This window comes from Stegodyphus dumicola, chromosome X2 (genome assembly GCF_044657685.1).
Source record: "Stegodyphus dumicola isolate Sdum_Otavi_A_Nest chromosome X2, ASM4465768v1".
Classification (NCBI taxonomy): Eukaryota; Metazoa; Arthropoda; class Arachnida; order Araneae; family Eresidae; genus Stegodyphus; species Stegodyphus dumicola.
The window spans coordinates 117,693,994-117,718,574 of NC_140781.1; the positions used below are offsets into that span (position 1 = coordinate 117,693,994).

Here is a 24,581-nt window from a genome sequence, read left to right on the forward strand (position 1 = left end):
AGTAACACTAAAAGATTATTAAAAAAATTAATATTTTTCTGCACCATAGTCATCTTGAACTGACATTTCTACATGAAAAGTTGTTTTTAATTTATTAATTTATGCTTCGTTCTGGCTATTTTAGAAAGCTTTTGGTAAACGAGATGAGACTCACGAATTCTATCACAGTCTATTTCTGGAAAAAACTTTACCATGTAAAATCCTGGTTTTGTTCCTAATAATTCAATTACTTTATAAGGTATTTTCTCCCTCCTTTCTGCATGCCTTTGTGATGTAAAGGTAGCAAACTCGGCGCGTATTTGAGAGGTCCAGGTTCGAGTCTCGGAGAGGACATTGCATATTTTCACATCTCCCGCATAAAAAAAAAAACCTAATCACTCTACAGTGGCGCCCGAACTGAAAACGGTGGTGGATGATGATTCATCACCTCCAGGATTTGGCGATTGGGTCCGCTAATCCCCAGTCGCACTTTAAAAGGGGAAGTATATAAGGTATTTCTCCCGCCTTCTAGCATGCCTTCGTGGTGTAATGGTCAGCACGATCGACGCGTATTTCGAGAGATCCGAGGCTCGAGTCCCGGCGAGGGCATTGCTCATTTTTCATGATTCCTGCTTAAAACAAATTCCTAATGACTTCTGTAACTTTATTGAGGCTTTGTGCAAGATCATCAAAACATATTATCGTATCTGACAAACCTAATTTTAATGTGATGACACTCACAAAAAGCAGTTTTTGGTATGCGTGTCCAGAAGCAATTATTAAAACTTTCATTCGGGTTTTCAGCTCTTCCATGAATGCAATTTCATAGTAGTTTTTTTTTGTCAGACTTCTAAACACACATTTAACGGCTAATAAAACATATTCTGACAAAGAATATTTATGAACATACTTTTTACCAGCTGATATGACTTTATTGTGGCCACACCAGACATGTGTTCCTTCTAAACCTGTGGGCTTGCTATTGCTTGTTTATATTTTGTAATAAAAGATTTCGGTCTTTAAAATTTTTGAAACACACATAAATTATATATTTTTGGAATTCTCTTAGTCTACTTTATTGTTTTACCCCGAAATTGAAAATTTGTAAATTTGAAAATTTTAATGTCATATGTAAATTTTTGGTCGAACATCATTGGTACCGGAAGAATTGGAAACTGTACTGACTGAAATTGAAGCGGTGATAAATCGTCGACCCTTGACTTACATCCGAGATAATGAGACGCAAGTTCTGTTACTTGCTCATTTTCTGCTAGGACAGAAAATTGCTAATTTGCCGCCTATCAAATACACTGATGAAGTGTGCAGCACTAAAAAAATTCTTTTAAAAGCGCATCTATATCGTGAAAAACTATTAAATAAATTTTAGAAAATCTATGAAGAGTATTTGCTGAATCTGAAATCTGCGAATAGTGTGAACAATCACCATGTAAAACAGGACCTGAAGGTGAATGTGAAGAACACTTACCACGTAAGATGTGGAGATTGGGAAAGATTCTCAAAACTTTTACTGGTAATGGACTAATTCGCAGTTGTAAAATAAAGAATAAAAAAGGCATTATAAAGAGACCTTTAGAGTTATTAGTTAAGTTAGAATGCTAAAAATATTAATATTGTGTAACAGAATATTACTGAATACATAATTTTCATATTACTCAGTGTTTATATGTATAGTTAATATTTAAATTTGAAATGTATATATTTGAAAATTTTAAGGTTGTAGAAATGTATAACTATATTTAAAATTTAATTTAATTTTGAAAAAAGAATGACAGGTTTCTGGAAATAATTCTAGTATTTTAGTTGGATTATTGAAATGTTACTTGTTTAACATTATTTTGAGTTAGAGAAATTTTTGATTAAAATTCCTGACTCTTGAATACAAAATGTTATGACGATGTTCCTTAATATAAATGAAAGTGTGCTTGATAGCCCTGAAACATGCGGTAAGTTTTTACTTGTTATTGATATTTACGTGACATTTTTCTGATTACAAATACAGTAAGACCCCGCTTAACGCGGGGGATACGTTCCATCAAAGTAGAGCGTAATGCGAAACAGCGCTAAACGAGGCTATCTTTACATGTAAATATTGGGGTTAGGGGAAGATGGCTAGGAAATTGGTTAGGTATTAAATTTAAAAAGTATGTTTTTTTAATAAAAATAAAACCAAACATTTATTTCTTAAAGCCCAAATTAATACCACATTATTATTTCTTGCAAAAATAAAAACAAAATATAAATAACAAAACGAATATTCTTAAAAAAAACAAATAAAATTCTCAGTCAGTCATATTTAGTTAGTCATATTAGTCATATTTAGTTAGTATTTAGTCATACTTAGTTATCCTATTTAGTTAGCCGTTTTCAGTGTTCTGCCTTTTTGTGACAAAAGCATCTAATGTTTGCCTTTTTCTTTTGCGTTGTTCTCGTAAAAGTTCTTCATAAACGGATAGAGCATCTCTAACACCACGCCTTACTTTTGAGCTCCTGTCAAAATTCGGATCATTTTCAATGAATTGATCCATTATTTCAGTTATGGTAGACAAACTCCTTTTTACAAACGCCATCGAAAGTTCTTTTTGCTCTTCTTCTGAATCACTGCTGTCAACATTTTTGTTTTCTTCTTGTTCAGTTAATTCCTTGAGCTCATCATTAGAAAGACTAGCCGCTGCTTCTTGAATTATTTCTTCGACATCTTCCACATTTACCCTTTCAAAATATGTCTGTACAATACCGCACCAAACAAGAAATACAAGTACACTCTTTCGGATATGTATTTGAAACCTATCGCTGCATAATATTTCGGGGAATCCCCGTATGCTGCGAGCGATTTCGTGGAATCCCCGGGTTGAAATAAAAGAGCGCTAAACCGAAACAGCGCTAAACGAAACAGCGTTAAGCGGGGTCTTACTGTAGTTGAATGTGTATAAAAATGCGTAATGATTTTTGAAAATAATTCTTGAAGATGTGTCGCTGGTAATCTTGATTGCTCTGAACTACTGTTCAGCCGGGCACAATGTGTAAGAAATTTTGTCTGAAAAATCTATTAAATCTATTTATTTATTGTTTTTTGAATCTGGCAACGCCAGTAAGTAAAATGCGTAATGGAATTGAATAAACTTTGAAGCTTGAAACTTGATATGTATGTTCTTTGCCTTTTAATTATGCTCTATTTTAATTTTAAAATGATATTTCTTGAGCCCTGATCAGATGGAACTTTTAGATTTTATCATTTATTAATGAACAGCATTAACCGTAAATGAAGTTTCAAGTAATCTTTTAACTCTCACAGTGTAGTGGTGTCATTCATTGAAACAATTTGCAATTAATTTCTATTTTGGAATTTCCGCAGTTCACGAAAGCTTCATGTGAGCGATTTTCCAATCACTTCGCAGACAATTATCTTTCCCCATTTTAATTAGTGGACGCTATAATTAACTATAATTATACAACCCTTACTGCATTAGGGTATAGCCGCCTAGACAGGATAGTGGTGAGTGACGTAGATCGCCGCACCGATGGGCACAGGCTTGAGTACCAGATAAGCCATGGATTCTTAAAAGGGTATAGCGTCTGTGCGGCAAGAGGGCACTTAAGGGCCGCTCAGACTGGGATTTATCTGAGCAAACGGAGTCAGTTTCAGGCGCGTAGTTCAGATTTTTCAAATAGCTGTGCTATCGGATAAAACTGGTTTTGGAGATGGGTCGGCTAAGTCAGTTGTCCCCGTTAGCTCAGATAAACCCCGGTCTGAACGGCCCTTTAGATTGAAGGCGAGCCGAAATCCTCTCGAGAAGTTGATGCATAAGGTATTTCTCCCGCCTTTTTAGCATGCCTTCGTGATGTAATGGCTAGCACACTCGGCGCGTATTCGAGAGGTCCGTGGTTTGATTCCCGGGGAGCGCATTGCTCATTTTTCATCTCTCCTGCTTCCAAATACTGCAGTGGCGCCGAACTATAAAAGGTGAAGTGTTTCTGCTCGGAAATACAAATTGAGCCAGAAGCTTAACAAGTTAGCTAGGTACAGCAGTACCTCAATCGCCTATGATCCTAACCGGAACCTGCACTGGGAATTGTGCCTTCGATTTGTGATTCATTTATTGCTTTTAGAATATGTTCAACTTTTGATAATGTGTCAAGGGTTAATAAATTTATGTGTATAAAATGAAAACAGTTTTCAATGAACCCTTTTTTGAAATCAATAGAATATTTATTAAAGGAGGAGGTTGCATTTCCTGGAGTGATCCCTCCTTCGTAACTTTCTAAATTAAATATCCAAATTTAAAAGCCGTACGGTCATATGGAAATTGCCCGTTCTTGCTAAAAGTATATACCGATAATTACAAAGAAAGTTTTAATTAAGAAATTTGTATTCTTGTCAAATTGTGTGTCCATTGCTATTCTTTCGAAAAACTTTTTTTTTTTTTTTCTTAATCATTTTTGCAGTTCTTTTGACGTCTACGATTTGCTTCTGCTAAACACAGTAAACATCTCATCATTTCTGAACAGTTTACTGCAGTACATTAACCGGCCAAATTCAGAAAATGAGCTGCATGATGTATAAATAGCTGTAATTTTAATTCCTCGTAGGAGACCACTATAAGCTCCTGTCTGCCAAATTAGCTACGTTGTCATTAGATTGTCCTCTGCAAACTTATAGATAAATGCCGAAATTCGTAAATACATCCTTCATTCATTTTCCCATTTTTTACCTTATACATCTTATTTTCAATAGATCGAAAGATATATCTACAGAAGTTCCTGTGATGCTTATATACTTAACAGCACTCGTTAGCTCATCAGAATGTGAAACATCCAACTTAATATTAAGTTAAAATTTTGCATGGTAATTATTTTCCAATAAAAATAAGGAAACTTGTTTAGAATGTCAAAACATTAGTTGCAGTTTCCTGCCGGCAAATAAGGATTTGTCTGTTTTCCTTTATTGGGCATTGCAGTAGATGTTGTTGTAACAACGAACTGAATTTTGCTAACAACTCTATTCATTCCAAAATAATTTCCGTTGCTTTTATTTCTGATAATTTGATCGCTTTCCCTAAAAGTTAATCATCTTAATTCAGCAGTTGTTTGCAAAATCCTTTTCCAGTTATTGGTATTATCTTTCAACTCATTTAAGAAAGTATTCATAAAATATTCACATTGGTTGTTCAATCGATTCGGGTATATCCATATACCTTATAGATGTTAAGCAGAGGTTTCGTTCATGCAATTACAATGGTATGTTTCCATTCACTAAAAACATTAATAAAATTCTAAGTTGATGTTATAATTTCGATTATATGGAATAAACCTTTCGTCACAATCTCCCCCCGCCCATTTTTGGCTTTTGATTGAGGATCCATTCAGATACATATCTACTCTGGTTTCCAAAAGTTAAGAAACTAATTAAAAATTTTTGATAAATCGGCTAAAAGTACTTCGAAATTCTTGAAAGTTGGATATGACACAAATAAAAGCAAACTGCACCGAGTAACATTACGCAAAAGAGTGGCTATGTCATCGGTTTTTGTAAATACGATACAACTTAAAGCCAGTTGTTTAGGAGAATATCGCTGTTCAATGGAAGTCGATATATTAAACAGTTTCAAGATAGAAAAGTGTAAAAGTGAGTTCGAGGCGACGTTTGCCAGTAGAATTACGCTATAGCTCCATAGGTCGATTAGAAGCACCTCAAGACAGTGTGGCGTTGCAAAAGGGTTAAACGTCGACCGTTTCGTGGTAAACCAGTTGTGAAACTAATTTCTATCTATTGGTTCTTCCTCTCTTACCCTACCGAAGGTAAGCCAAGAGTTACTACTTCTGCAGATGAATGGTGTTTGAGACTTCGCGCACGTCGCAACAGCACTGCAACTCCATCTCAGCTTAGATCCATGCTTATTTTTGTTACAGGAAACACGACAACACACAGAAAGCTGCTAGAGGTCTATATGCTAGGTAGCCGACATTATGAATCTCGTTCACCGGGAAGAGCGTTTGAATTAAGCACGTGGTATCGTGGTATGAGAAAGTACATCTTGTATGAGAAAAGTATCTTTAGGAGGTTGCATAGACCTGTATGTGCTGCCACATGGAACCCCTTAATGCTCAGAGGTACACAGACGACATACTGGATCCTACTGTCAGACAGTTTGCTGCCCCGAATTGGCGATACCTTCATTTTGCAAGCAGATACTGCTCGCCATCATACTGCTCGTGCACCAATTTTTTGAAGAAGAAACTGTAGTAGCTGCTTATCCGATATTAATCCCACTGAGTATGTGTGGGATGATCTCGGGAGGCGTATTACTGACTAATATGCAACTCGTTGACAACGTCAGAAACAGCATGAGAGATCGCTTTCAGGCCTGTTAGGGTTGATAATACTCACTACTGAGATTAAAAAAAATTTTTTTTTATCAAAACAGAAGAGAAACGCGCCAAAGTGAAACATCAAATTAGAAAAGCAACAACCTTGTGTCTGGCGTAGTTTAGTCAAGATCTCAATCAATTTCAAGGGCCAACAAGTACAGGTCCCTATTAATCAGGAGCTAAGAAATCTGCATGAAAAGCAGCGGGTGCAACGGTCTGTGTTTTGTGCATATTTTACCATTTTGCGCTTTTCCAATATGATTTATTTTTACCCCAAAGGCTCGTTAGCTCGGAAGGGCTATTGGTCTCGAAACGGTATTTTACGCCGAATCACAAAAAAGGGCTGTATTACTTTTCAAATTGTTGCCACCAAATATTATCGCCCTGTATTATATTTAAAGAAATTAAATAATGAAAAATCTGCATGAATGTATGTATGCTTCTCGCATTGTGAAAAAAAAAAGATACCCAGAGCCATCAAATTTTGCATAACGTAGCCCTCCAACCAAATATGGGCACATGGAAGACCGAATTTTCAATTTTGTATTTGTTTTAATATCTATTTCATATTTTTTTAACTTTAACGAATTTTTTATTAAGAAACTCAACGATTTCAAAGCAAAGATATCCTCTATTTAAATATTTTCAGCCCAAAGGGTCATTAGCCCAAATTCTCTCGAAACGTGTATGTATGTGTAAGTGAAAAAATGAACCTTTGGGCGTAATATGAAATCTGAAAGCTTTCAGATATTTTCTTTCTTTTTTTACTTATTAATTTCTTTTTGTTTGATCTTCATATTTTCGTGATTGTTCCCCTTTCGGAATACATCAAAAACTGGAACCGATTTTGTACGTTACGCCTTAAACGTACGAAATGTTTAAACTATCTACATTCTTTTGCTTAAATGCAAACACCAAAATAGCATTCCCAGATTTATACAAGTCAGTATTCTTAAATCTTCTGTTTACGTTTCGAAAATTATGCATAAATTCAAATTGTAATTTCTTCGTCACGTTACATGAAGCATGAGCAAACGTTTATGTAAAAATGTATTACTTTTCAAATTGTTGCCACTAAATGCTATCCCTCATAATATTTGGTGGCAACAATTTGGTAACCACATTTGGCAATTTGGAGCACCAATTTGGTGGCCGCATTTGGCAATTTGGAGCAATAATTTGGCTCATAATATTTGTGGGCAACAATATTATCGCTCATAATATTTGGTGGCAATTAATATTTATCATATTACTTTCATTTAAAAATTGCTAATTTTACTTTAGATCTTTCTTCTTTTGATCACAAATCTTGGTCTAGAATCCATGCCGCTGGTCAACAGCATAAAAAAAATTTCCTTGTTCTTAAATTCCAGAGCCCACCAGCGGCCGAGCGGTAAAGTCGCTGAACACTGATAGTTCGGTCCGAGGTTCGAATCCCGCAAACGGGCTGGCTGCATGGGTGTTTTCGTGGTTTATATATGTGTAATGTGTATACGAGCCAGTTTCCCTTAGAAAGTCCTCCATGAAGGCATCCCTCCCCTTAGACAGATAGCCCTCGAAGCTTTGCCGTAATTAAATAACCTAACCTAAATTCCAGAAGTTCACACCCCAGTTGGCTAGTCTCATCCATATTGTTAATCTTCCCACTGTAAATACTAATCTCATCGTTAATATCTCTAATATTAATTTTTCTCAGGCTCAGATGAAAGTAATTAAAAATAACTTCAACTTTTCGAATTCATCTAAACCTTCAGTTCCTCAAATCATCTCCCCTACTCAAAAAGCTTTTCAGTTTTCTAAAATTCAGGAGCACAGAAGGATACAATCCGCCACTAAATTACTCATAACGTGAATTTTAATAACAAATCATTTGTTTCATCGAAGGGAAAGGGAGGCCTTATATAAAATTCATTCTAATACTAAGGTTAGAATTTTCAAAGCTGATAAGGGTGGACGTATCGTTATTATGGACAGACACATATACGTTGATTAAATCTCGAAACTGATAAATGAAGACCCTTGCTGCTAGATCCCTAAAGATCCTTCAACTTCTGATATCGCAAAAGTAAAAACAGCTGTTTGGTCTTGTCATATAATTCCAACTCAGTTAAAAAAAAAAAGTTTTTTCACCTATTGCTAACTGTGCTAGGTTCTATGCTCTTCCCAAAGTTCACAAAATTAGAATTCCGTTTCGGCCTATAGTTTGCATCTTAGGAAAGGCATCACATCCTTTGGACAAACATTGAGTTTACAGATTTTCTTCTTTGCTTTCTAACAATATTAACACTGTTAAATTATTTTTTTTGAAGTTGTCGGAAATTTTTCTCCCTTGTGTTTCATTCTGGATTCTTTTGATCTTAAATTACTGTTTACTAATGTTCCAGTCGAAGAAGCACTAAATTGTCTTGAACTAAGCTTCGATAGTTCCATTCCACACGTACTGAAATTGAAGAGTTACGAGTAATTTCTCTTACTAAAATCTTTTTGAGTCAAACACGCTTTGTTTTCCAAAATGAATATCATCCCCAAATTGAAGGATTAGCTACGGGTAATCCTCTTAGTCCTGTACTTACTGACATTTACGTGCACTATTTCAAATTTGAGGAACTATCTTTTCGTCTCTGGATTCGCTACATAGACGACACTTTCGCGCTTTTTGAAGGTAATAAAGAAGATTTATCCGAGATTTTATCTATTATAAATTCGATTAATCCAGCCATGTAGTTCACTTTTGAAATTGAATCTTGCTATTCTTTCCCTTCCCTTCCTTGCTATTCTTATAATTTGCAGTGAATCTTATTTCAGCACTATTGCTTACCGTAAACTATTTTCTTTATTGTTTACTTCTTCACGCTAAGTCATGTCACCCGGCTAAGCAAAAAATAACTTCTTTTTCACTATTATGTATTAAGTTTGTTCCTCAGAACTTTTGCTTGCTAATGAACTCAATTATTTGAAATCATCCGTCACTGACCTAGGATTTTCTCCTGTGGTCACTGATAAAGCCTTTAAAAAGTTTCATCTTACCATCCAAGTATACATTCCAGAAATAATATTAATAACCTTGTCATGCTTCTGTCAGTAATAAAATTGCACGGATTTCCCAGAAATTCAATTCTCAAGTCATTTTCTCGCCCGTCAATAAAATCCATGGTTCGATTCTTAAGGATTCCATTTCTGACTTTAATTCTTGGGGAATTTATAGCATGTCATGTCAGTGTTGTTTAAGATATAGCGATCAAACTAATAGAGTAACTATATAACTCGATACGATCATAGTTTCGTATCGAGGAATACGAAGCTTATGTCCAAAAAGGCGAAATTAACAAATCTTCGAACTAAAAATAAATAAAATAAAAAATTTTCACAGCTTGATTCAAAACGATTTTCAGGTTTTCTGGAATTGTTTTGGCTACTAAAACTTCCCGATGAATGGAGCATAGTGTTAGTGATAGTGTTAGGTGCGAATTTCTTTATTTGAGAAATAATACCGGAATGTTTTCCTGTTAAATCCAGAGCTCCCTCATTGATACGGCAATGAACTTATTCCAAGGAATATCATTTTCAGACATAAAATTGTCAATTACTTTGAAAATGTCATTTGCAGTTGCTCTATCATGAAGAGATTCACAAAATAAACGCTCTTCGGCAATTCGTTTATCTTCTTCGAAACGTATAATAATAATTGAACCAATAATCGAACAAAGTTCTTTATATCAGTATTTTCATTCAATTGCAATGCGAAATACTGACTGTGTTTATTTTTTGAATCTGTGTCTGTTTTATGGAATTTGCCATTTCATGAATTCGTCCATTTACTCTATCATTTGATAAAGGAATATTATTAAGTTCATTAGCCGCTTTCTTGTTGAATAATGTTAAAACGATATCTTTAGGTGCTCGCAATTTAAGGTTTTCTCCAATAGTGTGTGCCTGCTCAGTCTTGGAAATTCTTAGGCTTACTAGGTAACTAGCTTCGAAAGCTTTTTCACTTGAAGTAAGAAAAGCCTCCATTACTTTTTTACAATTTTGATAATTTCCTCTTAAAATATTCTTCAGATTTATCCTTTAAACTGGCATGCTTAGATTAAGATGTCTTTTAAGAAGCGATGATTTCATACTTTCATTGGATAAAAGTTCACCGCAAACAACACATTGAGGTTGAGGGTCTATTTCATCTCCATTCCGAGTAAATCCAAATGATAAATAACTTTCATTACATTTTCTATAAAACATTTTCTTTTCCTTCCAATATTCTTAGTGCTAGTAGATTCTGCTGGATCAATTCATAAGTTTTTAAGCCTAACCATTTTTCCATTTTGAAAATCTAGGTTTGTTTTATTATTTTTTCATAAATATTTAAATGCACAATATATCACGAGTACTTCGAAAATAAACGACGATATTCTCAAATTGCGTAGAAAAGTAAGGAATACAAATCAACGAAAAGAAAAAATATCTGCTGTTGGAGATACTAAATTGACGTATAAAAAGATTCTAATTGAAAATAGAGCAATATGAGTCCGGAAATTGTGGCGACGTATAAATTGTAGACATGCTAATGAATCGATCAACTCTAAAAGAACTAATGAGATACTATTATCTTATTATAGGAACTTATTTTTATTTCCTATTAAATACAACATCCATTTCTATTACTCCTTTTAAAAACAGTATTTATGACAAATTTTGTTATGTCTATGGCTAAAAGAATATTTGTGAAAATAAAAGCGGGTTATTTTGCTAAAGTCTATGAGCGGGTATTTGACCTTGAACAAAGCTCAGATCGCACAAATTTACGAGCATTAGAGAAAAAAACTTAAACATGATGTTGGGGTATTTAATGTTTGAATTTAATAGTTAAAAATACTTTGTTTCTTTGCGTACCACTAGTAATACAAGTACCACCGGTTGATAATCACTGATCTATTGTAATAATATTTTTTAGAAGAACCCATTTGATAATTTGTATTACGAAATTCCATTTCATTATTCATTAAATAACAATTAATTATTTCTAAATTTTAAATTATCTTATTATTTTGGGTTGCATTCATTTTCTTTCAACGTATTGAGGGAGAATATATGAGCTTAAAATATCGTCTGAAGTAGATGTTAGTTTATATGTTACACATGAAGAAAATAAGTGAGAGGATTTTAACGTTCTGAATGATTCCGTTCAATTTCTATCTTTTTCTAATTTTAAAGTTTTCAAGCATAATCTTTGCATAATTGTATAATTTATAATGACTTAACATCAGTTTTAAATCTTTACAGCTACTTTATAATTATTTTTTATTAGTATATATCGTATTGTCACTTATATTTCTTTGAAATTGAATTTCAAAAATTTTAAGTGCTTTTTTATATTCTGTGAAGAAAGAAAATGTATATTTTAATGGTGTCCGTACTTTTACAACATTACTATTTTTCGGAATAGACTATTTATTAAAAAAAATCCTTCATTATAATCTTCATTAAATTATATATTATTTATTGCATCAAATAATTTAGGTGCTTCAATATCTTTTCCTTTAATACAAATAAAACTTTTATCAAGTTTATCCGAAGTATCAAGATAGAAAAACATATTTGTACTTTCGGATGTAGAATAATCATGAGCACAATGCATTATTATAATAGTTTGAATCATTAATGAAACATCTATCTACATTATGACGTTCAATTCGTTTACCTGCTATAAAGAGTTCGATTGCATAAATAAATCCTCCATATGGGCTATTTAAGTAATTTTTTTATCCAATATTATCATCTTTATTTTTTGCAATTTTTAGTTCTAACTGAAGAAAGCTACTTGAATATAAAATATTTTTTCTCTTTTTTATAGTAAAATTATAAGCAGCATTTTCATTCTGATCTGCTTCATTTTCATCCTCATTATAGTCTAAAAGTTCTTCACTTTTAGTTTCTTCAGTTCACTTTCAGTTTTCGTGTTATTCAGTCAGCAATTAAATTGCTTTGGTTGGTATTTTCATCAGAAATCTCTGTAGTTCGCAAGGAGGAGTTTAACGGCTCGCCAACATGTTGAAATATTATCCAGCATGAAGACCGGATATTAAAATAAAGAGTGTTCAGTTTTAATTATCAGGAACATATCTATTTGTATAACATTCTGAAGCATTATATAGAAATGCCAAGGTAATCTAAATTTTAACACATATTCTTTTTTATTTAAATTTTTAAAACTTTTTGCTATATTTAAATTACAAAATTCTAAAATGTTACATTGTAGAAGCCATAAGGCATTTTTTAGGAGAAGGAGACCTGAAAAATGTGCAGTGCCCTCTCCTGGGGCTCGAACTTTCCGACTGGATTTTCCGATTGCTAGCCGGAAGTGCTTCTCAATTACACCGCCAAGGCATGCGGTAAATTGGGAGAAAATATCTTATACATCTTTCTTTTTTTCTGTTTAAGTAATTCAAGAATTCAATCCAAATATCTGGCTGACGTTTTAATTACTCTCCCACTTCTAATTCTTTGCTCACTCTGCAATAGTTCTGAGTTACTGAAATTTGGTAGCTAATGTTCTGAACATTTTTGTTGAGAATATCTGGATGTCAAGAGTATGGTAACGTTTTTGTTGGTGTTCCTTTCATATTTTGTTCACGAGGTGAACAATTTTTTTTCGCATCTCTAATCGTTTTTCTATTTTTTGTTTCCCTAATGATCTGGCTGTCTTCACTTTTTCTTGTGCAACTGCTGGTTTCTAGTGATTATTTTGATGTACTTTAACTTTGCGTAATGACGGTAACGTTTTAGTACCGCCATCACAATTTTTGTAAATTTAATAACATTCTTTGAAATTACTGAGATACAAAGGATTTTTTGTTTTGCTGTTTAATGGCCAGTGATCAATTTCAACCGTGATACGTTTGCTGTAAATATATTGCTGAAATCTAAAACTTTCAAAAGTAATTACTAAAAATTATTTTTCTATCTAAGTATAATTTTTTTTACTCTTTGTCAAAAGTCTGGGAGCATAATCAGTTAATAATGGAATCAGTTAATGGATTATCTTGCAGTAAAATAGTATGCAATTCTTTACAGTTTGTATCTGTTAGAAGCGTTATATCATTATTAAAATCGTAGAATTTTATAGGAGGTTTTTACAACCATTTTTTTAAGCTTTTCGAAAGCCTTCTGATGTTTTTCAATAGTCTTAATAGTGCACTAATAGCTGTTAAATTTAGGAATAAATTTGGTCAAGTAATTAATCATTCCTAAGAATCTTTGCACAGAAGGCACATCTTTAGGTTATGGTATTTTATCAATTGCTTCGACTTTAGAGAGATCAGGTTTAACCCTTCTTCACGTAACTCATATCCTATGTAGTTCATACGATTTATTTTATACTATCTTTTTTAAACTACAACAACCGATCATTCTAATGATTCACAGTAATATTCATGATAAAATCCTACTAATAAAAGAAAGGTAAATATCTGGAAAATTGCTACTTGTTTTAATGCTCTTTGCAATAGTCTTTTAAGTAGCAGGTCATGTTATTTTTCAAGAGATCCCCATATTAAGATAGTATCTGTAACACATTTAACTTTTGCTTGACTTTTTATTATTTGGCTCATTTGTTTCGCAAATTTCTGGAGCCAAACGCATGCTCTGTAATCTTTCGAATTTGTACCTGCCAAAATATTGAATGTACACAATTTACTACTATGTTCATCAAAATGACTTTGCCAAAATGCACTCTTAGCGTCTGGAATAGAAAATATTTTTGCTTTTTGGCGCTCCAGTGTCAACTTTGCTTACTTTTAGCATAAGGTATTATTCTCATTTTATTACTTTATTGAAAGCTCTGTAATCTAAGCATGTTCTTATTTTGTTATTTCTGACAACAGTAAATGTTGAATTAGCCCATTCAATTGGTTCTCCATCTTTAATCGTTCTTTCTTTATCACGTATAGCTACTGATGTTTATCTTGGAACTATCTATTTATCTTTATCTGATACTGCATCTTGTTTTAACTGGATCTTGTTAAACAGCTTAATACTTCAATTACATCTCCGTATTCCTCCAGTAAGTTTTTCTGTTTACACACACATTTCATTTTGCATCAAACAAAGTAGCAGACATGATTTTAATCCTAACATAGAAAGTACTTCTTTGTCTATAACCTGAAATCCTAAAATATATTTTCATATCGACATTAAAGTATTCCTTTTCTTTTAATACCTATTTTATTCCCAATGATGTAACCAAAATTTTAATTTCAGACTTCTCTATCGAAATATCCAACATTCAAAATTTTAATTTCAGACTTCTCTATCGAAATATCCAGCATTTTAACTTTGCTTTTAGAAACAGCACCGCAGATTGCTCCGGTGTCTAAGTGTAAATTAAGATTAGTTTTATTTGTATCAACATCAGAAGGGCAGGAAGAAGTGGATGGGACACCAGTGCTTCACTAAACAGTCTCACTGGCACAGACTCATAGCACTAAAACTTATTGTTCCATCCCAATTTTGATGGAGCACATCTCAGGGAACAGATCCGAGGGCTTGCTACCCCTCTTCCCCTATCATCTCTGCCTTCTCCGAGGCTTCAGCCTGGGCTCCATCACACATGTTACATGTTTAAGAGTACATACGTGTCTATATATATGTGTTATAGATTTTACACCGATTTTCAAAATGAACTTTCGTCCTTTTACACTTATGGTAAATTTCGACAGTTCATTTTTTTTCATACACAGGATACTCGGTACTCAGGAAATACTCCTCAGTTAGAACAAACTTTTAGTTCTTGTTTTCCAATGTTTACCGCTTTAGTTGTATTTTTGTTATGTTTACTTAGTTTCTTTTGCACTGTAATGTTCTAACTGGAATAAAGTTCTCTAACTACTAGATCCTAGTAGAACTACGCCGCGACTATTTGTTAAGTTCTTGTTGCGTAAGTAACAGGTCAAAAGAAGGGTTAAAATAACCTTTTATTCTAAATCAATTATATTTACAGATGCCCTTTCTAGAAGCCTACATTTTGGGTTTGAACTTAAAATAGGAAATGTAAAATTAAACTAAGACTAAACAGAACTAAACAGTCTAAGCTGCACAGAGGTATTACCACGCACTTGGTTACTATTTAAAAACCACCGGCGTACACTAACAAGCACATACACTCATGTCCACAAATTAAGGATAATTCGGAGTCACGCGGAAATCGAACTCTAAAATAAATATATCATCTGCAAAATCACTACACACATCTTCAAGAATCATATGCAAATTTCAGGAAGTAACCAGATGACACCGATGGTACGTCACAATGACGAGAGTGTAAGAGAGTGACATATAAGGAATACAGGCAAAGAAGTAAAATTGTTCGCAGGCGCTTTATAAGCATTTCAGTGCAATAACCGAATAGTTATGACACAAAGGACGCATTTGGATGATTTTTTACGTGGTAGAATTATCGGCCGTCTGGAATGTGGGCGTACCCAACTGGAAGTATCAGAAGAACTTGGAATTGCCCAGAGTGTCATCTCCAGGTTTTGGCAACGATTCTAAGATGATGGTAATGTGAGTAGACGTTACAGCACAGGTCGCCCCAGAGTTATAACGCCGAATGAGGACAGGTATTTGGCAGTTACTGCCAAAAGAAACAGGCGGAGCACAGCCTCAGACCTGTCTCATCAGCTCTCTTCAGCCACTGGTACGACAATTTCAAGGCAGACGGTGTACAGACGTTTAGGGCAGATTGGTCTATATGCTCGTAGACCAGTCAGATGCGTTCCACTTACTGCAACTCCCTGTCGTCTGCGGTTAGCCTGGAGTAGAGAGCATGCATTTTGGACACCGCAACAGTGGGATTGTGTGATATTTTCCGACGAGTCCAGGTTTAGCTTGCAGTCTGATTCTCGCCGGACTTTCATATGGAGAGCTCCAGGTACCTGTTACCACCAAGAAAACATCATTGAACGACACCGTTATGGTGGTGTATGAGTGCTCGTTTGGGGTGGAATTATTCTGGGTTTCAGAACTGACCTGCATGTTCAAATTGGAACCATGACAAGCCAAATCTATCGGGACGTCATTCTGGAACAACATGTACGTTTGTTTCGAGGCGCCATGGGCGCACAATTTGTGTTTATGGATGACAACGCCCGTCCTCACCGTGCAAACATCGTAAGCGAATGCCTTCAATCGGAGGATATCACCCGTATGTACTGGCCAGCATTCTCATCGGACTTGAATCCAGTAGAGCAAGTGTGGGACATGCTTGGCCGACGAGTTGCAGCCCGTCAACCTCCTCCTACATGTCGACCGGAACTTCGGAGAGCAGTGCTTTTTGAGTAGTGTAATATCCCCCAAGATCAGATCGATAATTTGATACTCAGCATGCCTAGGCGTTGTACGGACTATATTGCATCTTCTGGGAGACATACAATGTATTAACAATCATACCAACCATGTAATATTGGTTTTTTGTAAATAGGTTTTTTTTTTGTAATTTGCTCCTGGGAGAAAAAATCGCTAATTTTTTTAATAATATCAAACATATAGCATCTTTTTTTGCTCTTTACCTTTTGTTTAATAAATAAGCTTTACAAATAAGTCAAATTTGTTTTGTTTCTAACTTTTGCTTTGCCTGATTTTGCATTATCCTTAATTTATGGACATGAGTGTAATTAACACGGCCGTAAACTAAAAAGCTTTAACTCGCACAATAATATAACCGAAAGGCAGAACACGATCTCTCTCTAACTGAAAGCAGTTTCTTCCTTATTTTTGCATGCGGAAAGCTGAAAACTTATTCTGATTGGAAAATAAGGAAGTAAAGGAAAGCTGTCTTAAAAATAAAAATAACTATTAGTAAAATAAAAGGGAACCCTACAACACTATGTTTACAACAGTATCTTCATCTTTTATTATTTTCACTTGGCGGGTACTTATTTCGCTGATCTGTTTATATAAGGAGCTATTTCTAAAGTTAATTTAGTTTCATTCAATAATCTTGATTGCACTACATCATCTCTAATACAGCAGACAATTTTGTCTTATATTAAATTGTGCGTTAGCTATGCAAACTCACGTGCTCTAACTTCGTTTCGAAGGTCACTTATATAACTATCTATGGTTGTTGGTTATGCTGACTGATTTATGGTAAAAAATAAATGTCTGATATGCAATATTTTTCTTACGATATTCTGTAAATTATTTTTTAGTTTCATCTAATTAAAATTTTTTACTATTTTCTCTATGAGATGTCTTACATATTTAAAGACCGCTAATTCATAATAATTTTTATTTATTCACTACTCTGCCATTATAACACTATACGGCGAAGCGAGGATGCCGCGTAACGGGCTTTTAAGGTAAACTGGTTCGTATCCACGTTACACGTGGGGAAACGCCCATGCAACTTCCATTCTCTAGGACTCGAACCCGGACAATCCACAGCACAATCAAAGAATACTTAGTTTTAGCTACAAAAACTCATTTTTATAACACAGAATTTTAAAATATGAAACACAATTGATAAGCTGATTTAAATTCTAAAGTGTGTTCTTTTTTGCAATTATTATATCTGTTGTCATTTTTAAATTAAAAATTATAAAATGTTACACCACTCATATGTTGGAAAGAACAATATTTCAGAATCCATCCAGAAAGGACGATGTTTTTCGACTTACTTGCTCAACGATATTCTCAGTTCTGTCTCGAGGTCTGTATAAAATAGAATCGCGCGGTACAGCAGGCCGATGCTAATTAAATAATAAACAATAAAATATAACGTCGAAGTTAGAATGATGGGCTCTAGAAAGAAAGAAAATATTGATAAAGGTGTATGTAAAAAGTTAAACTGAGGAATAAAGAAAAATTATACTTTCCACGGATTAGTTAAACTTTGCATTACAAATATATTTCCAAAATACGTAACTATGGGCATAAATTTAATCTCAAAAAAAAAAAAAAAAAGTTAGCCACTACCATGGCTACTATTGTGAATGCAGTTTTATAATTATCAAGATTCTTTGCTTCTTAAAGAAAAGTGACCCCAAGCCTTTCTCTCTTAAAATCGGAAGTGTTCTTCCATAAAGCCATTATCTGTGTAAGGTTGAATTTTGCCTAATTTTATGTTTGAAGCTGACATCTTCCTTTTCCATGTAAATATTAAGAAAGGTCGATTGAATGATACAGGTAAATACTAAGTAAAAATGTTTCAATGTTATGTAAATCTTATCAATAAAAACATTCATAATTTTTTTTTGCAACCATCATAATGAATCATATCAATGAAACAATGATAAGGAGTAAAATAAGAATTGTAAGGATTATGTTAATTTTATTAACAGTTAAATTTTAAGTTAAAATTCCTTTCCTGTCAAATTCTTAACTTCAACTTACTACTTCCGGCCAGAACGTAGTTTTGGAATTTGCTGAATATTTTATGAGAAGGAGCGGTATTTAAACCACGAAGTTACTTACTGAGACAGAGAGAGAAACAGAGATTCTGAACTACGCGCGTCTGCCTATCTGGCCGCTCTCTCTCTGAAAGCTGTTTTACGCTCGGCCGTACTCAGGCCCTTGCTAAGCTTCGTAGAAAATAGGTTAAGGGGCCAACTCTCATTGAACCTTGATAGGTTAATTCTTAGTCTTTTAAGTTCAAGTCCAAAGTGCGGACTTTATTTGTTCACTCCCAGGCGGAATTTTGTTAAATCTTATAGAAATAATAAAGGGTTATTTACCCTTCTCTCTTGTTGTTTCCTGTCTTCGAACTCTAGTGATTATTCGCTTATCAGTTCCTAGGTTCCTCACTTCCAACATTAACTTAGAATTTCAAGTGAGGGACCTTACAGAATAAATTCAAATATTTACAGAATAATTAACAAAAGATAATGAGTAACCGCCAATTGTACATGGAACTTTCAACTATATCTCCGTTATTTTTGATTGTGAACTGTAAAATAAATAAAGTAGATCAAAGTCAAAAATATCAACACAGAGGTCTGAATCTCTACCTTGCCTTGAAATCTTTACCTACAAAATACCTTGCCTTGTGGAACAACGATTCCCTTTCTAGTAGAATGGTGACATGAACGAATGGAAATACTCAGGTAGGCAAGCCAGGTATCCCGGACGTGTTATGGATATCTAACACTTACCAGGAACACTAAATGGTACCAGCAGAAGGTACAATTAATGAGTTCTTTCTCCGCCCACAATGCACACTTGTCATAGTGGATCTAATCGGATTTTCACTAACAGAATGCTCTGCCGTCAATTAATATTCAGCTGAAATCTCGTGAATCTAATCAAGTTACATTTTGTCATTCGTCACCACGTGATATTTTAAACCTAAAGTGGATGCTGTTTGTGATTGGTTTAAGCTGCAGCACACAGTTAGTCCTGCATCTTTAGAAACCCGAATGGCATAGGGACCATTGATAATATATGCTGTGAATGATTTTGTTTCCTTCCTGCATTTAATTCCAACGTGACTTATCCTGGTTTCCTGTTATCTTTAATGGTGCATGCAAGGTTACATAGGTCATGGTTATCAACAACGCGTTTGTTCAAATCTTTCCACTTACTTCCTTCGTGTTAAGAATTTCAATTATTCCTGATAACAGAAGGTTGATTTCTTGATTATCCCGTTAATTGTGAGCACATAATTTTCCCTCTACCAAATCCCGACGCACTTTGGAACCATCATAAAGTTATAAAATTCCCTGAATGACAGATAATAGTGTCCATATCTTACAAATACCCAGTCACTGAAGACTTTTGAGCTGAAAAACACATTGATGACCCATGAAAAGTTTCATTCTTCTATGATTTCGTTGGCATTTTTTTAAAAACATTTTTTGTAACATGATAACAGAACAGACAAAAGTCAGGTTGATATGAGATTTTTTAAAAATTTTCCTCTTGAAGATTTGTAAACATAGTGGTCTTAAGGCTATTTTTGAAAGAGAACAGTTTCCCCTACTGAATTTATTTTGACCAACCAATATTTAGATAATTAAAATATTAAATTATTAGAAAGAGCATGATTTAAGCCTCAGTTCTATGTGATTTGGTATGTCTTAAAAATGTTTTATATATTTTCGCTGCTGCACTTCTGAGCTTAATTAGTTAAGTTACTCTGAGTTAAAATATATCTGAGGTGATATTCTTTTATGCCTTAGAGTACCTTGCATTGCAATATTCTTTTCAGAAGCTGCTTTTTGGCTTATGATGCCTTATACTGCAGTACTTAACATTATGCTGTCCACTGTTTACAAAAGCCTTTTATTCTTTACATTTGTGTGCTCGTAGTTCACACTATAATTACCCATGTTATGCAAGTTTATTATCTGCTGTTAATTGATTATCACATAATATTTATTGTAACTGTTTATTTGGTATTGTATTTATAACGCTGTATATTATTTATTAACAGAGCTGAGGCTTGTGGGACAAACGAAAAGCTGCAACTCTGGGTAATTGTTTAAATGCTCGCATCATCTTTAAATATGAATATATAATTATGAAAATTTCATAAGAGTTTAAGATAGATGTTAGTAACACAAATACGTACTTAGTGATAAGTAATTTAAAAAGTGCCACAGTAAACATATATTTGTTTATATTTTTAATTGAAAATAATTTAGATAACGAACTAAAAATCTTTCACCTTGAAATTATGCCAGAATGCAGAAAATTCTTCTCTTAATTTAATGAATTAATTTTTATTTTAATAGATTTAATTTTTAAATTTATTAGTAAATTAAATATAGATTTTAAGGGTAATTACATTGGCATGAAACACAGCGTACAGAATCGGAAAACAAATCAGGTGAGCTTTAGGAAACCTTAGTTCTTGTGTTTTAAGTAAGAAAGAAGATTAAGCAGGAAATATGGATATAACGTTACTGTTGCATGTTTATTTGTCAACAGTTTCCTTTTAAAGCAATGTGAAAGAAACCTGATTTCTGTGAGTTAAAAAGGTAAATGTTTTCTACTGAGATATTAAAATTATGTTTCTGTACATTTCCGGCCATCAAATTACTTGAAAACAGAGAAGAATTGCCTGCGGAGATAGTGACATGCATGAAAAGGAAAAGTCTCAGTAAAGGAGGAAAACTGTTTACTTTTTATTTCAAGTATATGATAAAGGCCTTCAGATGCCACTGTAACGTCAAATATTTTAAAGTTTCTTGCCAGCGAACTTATTAGATAAACTGTTTTTCTTCTTAATATCTTTATATTTTTAGTGAAGATCGGCAAGAAATCATTTGACCATGTTTTTAAACATGTATGGGAAATTTTAATCAGAGCTCGCGTTCCGTTCTGATTATTTTTTATAGGTCTTATTTTACGACATTTTGCCTTTAACAAATTGAAGTTTTCTGAAAATTACTTTTTCAGTAATAGAGAAAAAACATAAGAGATATTTTTGTGTACGAGCCAATATAAAATCAATAAGAGAAAGTAATATTAAAATCTGTTATTGGAGTTAGTAAAATTGTTTTGGGCCTTAACAAAAGAAGAGATTTTCTTTTCCATTTTCTACTCAATTTTATTTTATTTTCGATTTGCTTCTGCACGTAATCTCTGAGTACAAGAGATTTAAACTAATATTCCAAAAACAGAATTGCAACAGAGGACAAATTAAAAAATAATGATTATTATAACTTAAGTAGTGACATATTTTACCAATTTAAAACAAAATAGTAGTTAGCATTTTATACAGAAAATAATGCTATAAAAATACGCTATATATGTTTCTGTTCAGCTGCGGATGTATTCTCTTCAAAGCCCTATATGAATAATTTCTCTTTCGATTGCAAAACCATCCTAAGAATCTATTCTAATGAAATAATGATCTCAAGAGACTTCGTAGCGTTTTTGTTCTGCTTTGAAATATCAAACCCATAAAAAAGAGAACGGAGAAGGCAAATTAAAAAAAATATTTAATAAATCTAGTCTCTGTTTTTTTAAAAGTAGCTTTCTTTTGCTCTCCTAATACGTCAATCTGATGGCTTGCTAATTACTGGAATACTTCAAGGGAGTCTTTTTAACTTAAATGTGTCAACCACTTCTACATTTTAGCCCGAATGTCGCCTGTGTATTCAACTTGCTAATTTTTAAATTTGGACTTCAAACTGGGCGATTAAAAATTATTATAGGATTTCAGATCTGGAGAGTAGGAGGTTGAGATACAACTAGAAAGTTTGTCTGCACCTAAACGCTGTTATCTTCCAAGATATTGTTACCGCGTTATCGTGTTGAAGTAACCAGTTTCCATCTTTTTACAATCAAGATAAAAACCTCCTCTTTCAGTTGTAACAGTAATAAAACGCGTCAGTCATTGCTTGGTCTGAAGGGACGAATTCTTAGTACGTAATGCCTTTTACGTCCAAATTACAACGCAGGCTTCTTCAACCATCAACAAGTCCTACCTTTATTTCATCTAGGGGAATCTGTGGTCATCCAGTTTGAACTTTTGATTTGAATTATGAATGAAACTCTTATCAAATACCGAGTCGAATCATTCATACGTACAGACACAATACAAAGTACGCTAGATGCACTTACCCTAAAACACTTACAAAGAGCATTCCAGCCACGGCGCAAAAATTGGTTTCATAACGTAAACGTAGAACGAGATTACTTTAGACAAGTAGAGACTTTACTTTTATTAATTTAATCAAGTAGAGACTTGATTTAATTTAGGTACTTTGAAAAATTCTGTTAATGTTTATTACTGAAGCCTTTTTATTACTGAAATTAACGCGAAAAGCTATTTTAATTTTTTCTTCGTTTGAATTCATCAGAAGAAGAAAATTTGATTTAAACTGCTCTAAATTATTTATTAAAGGTACACTTTATAGTTGCAATTTGCATATGTAAACTGTGCAGAAAAAAAAAGGACAGTTCTATGTCTCTCGTTCTACTGGGCCGATTGACGAAATTCAAATTGCGTTTTTCATGTCTAGAAAGCGGGCCCACCAGCGGCCGAGCGGTAAAATCGCTGAACACTGGTAGTTCGGTCCGAGGTTCGAATCCCGCGAACGGGCTGGCTGCATGGGCGTTTTCGTGGTTTTCCCCATGTGTAACGTGTATACGAGCCAGTTTCCCTTAGAAAGTCCTCCACGAAGGCATCCCTCCTCTTAGGCAGATAGACGTCGAGGCTTTGCCATAATCACACACACACATGTCTTGAAAGCGCGACTTAGGATATATATATTATATTTTTCTAATATAGGTATTTTGACACAAAATCGAACTTTTCTGAAATGACATGCCAATTTTTTTCCATATTTCGATTCTACGACTCAAATTATGCCTAACTGCCAAGTTTTGTAAAAATCGCACGAGTAATTTTTAAAAAATTAGCTCTCAAAACTTTAGCTCCTCGATGTTAATTGAATTTGATATAAATTTATTAATATCTCTTATTTTATTAAACTTACTTGATTCTTCCTTTCACTTTTCAAAATTTAGGTTTATTCCAAATAAAATTCGCCAATTTTTTATGATTTATATTTTAAATTTGTATTTTTAGATAACTTTTATAAATTTTTCGAAAAACATTTTAAATAACAACCTATAAAAGTTTTGCCCTCACATTAAAATAGATGCATTTCTAAGCATACCTGATAAAAGTTAGAGTTTTTTATTCAAAATTTCCTAAGATATACGTGAATTTAGATTTTTGCGCGTTTTGAAATTTAGCGTATTTATTATAAGCGATAAAAACGAAAATGTGTTGTACGCATTTTGTTAAAATTATTTGAAAGTATAAACGATGAATTTTTCCCCACTTGTGCACAAAGAAAAAACGCGAAGGAAAATAGGTTGCCATAAATTAAGAAGTTCGCTAAGTGAATTATTCTCGGTGCAAACTAAAAAAATTCGCCAAGGTAAATTTTCAAATTTCTCCATAAATTTCGCACCAAACTTTACAAAATTTAATATTTAGGCATAATTTGAGTTATAGAATCGAAATATGGAAAAAAATTGGCATGTCATTTTAGGAAAAGTGTCCGATTTTGTGGCAAAATACCTATATTAGAACAATGCTATAAATAAATGTAATATATATCCTAAGTCACGCTTTCGAGACATGAAAAACGTAATTTGAATTTCATCAATCGGCCCAGTAGAACTGGAGATATAGAATTGTCCCCCTTTTTTTGGCGCAGTGTACAAATCATCATAATGTATTTTGATGTGTGACTTCTATTTCT

At 33.5% G+C, this 24,581-nt stretch overlaps 1 protein-coding gene across 2 annotated transcripts in view; it reads left to right on the forward strand.

Moving 5' to 3' along the window:
* The window catches only part of LOC118195536 (uncharacterized), an 81,582-nt gene that overhangs the window by 11,800 nt on the left and 45,201 nt on the right, over positions 1-24,581 (forward strand). The gene's annotated exons all lie outside the window — the stretch shown is intronic.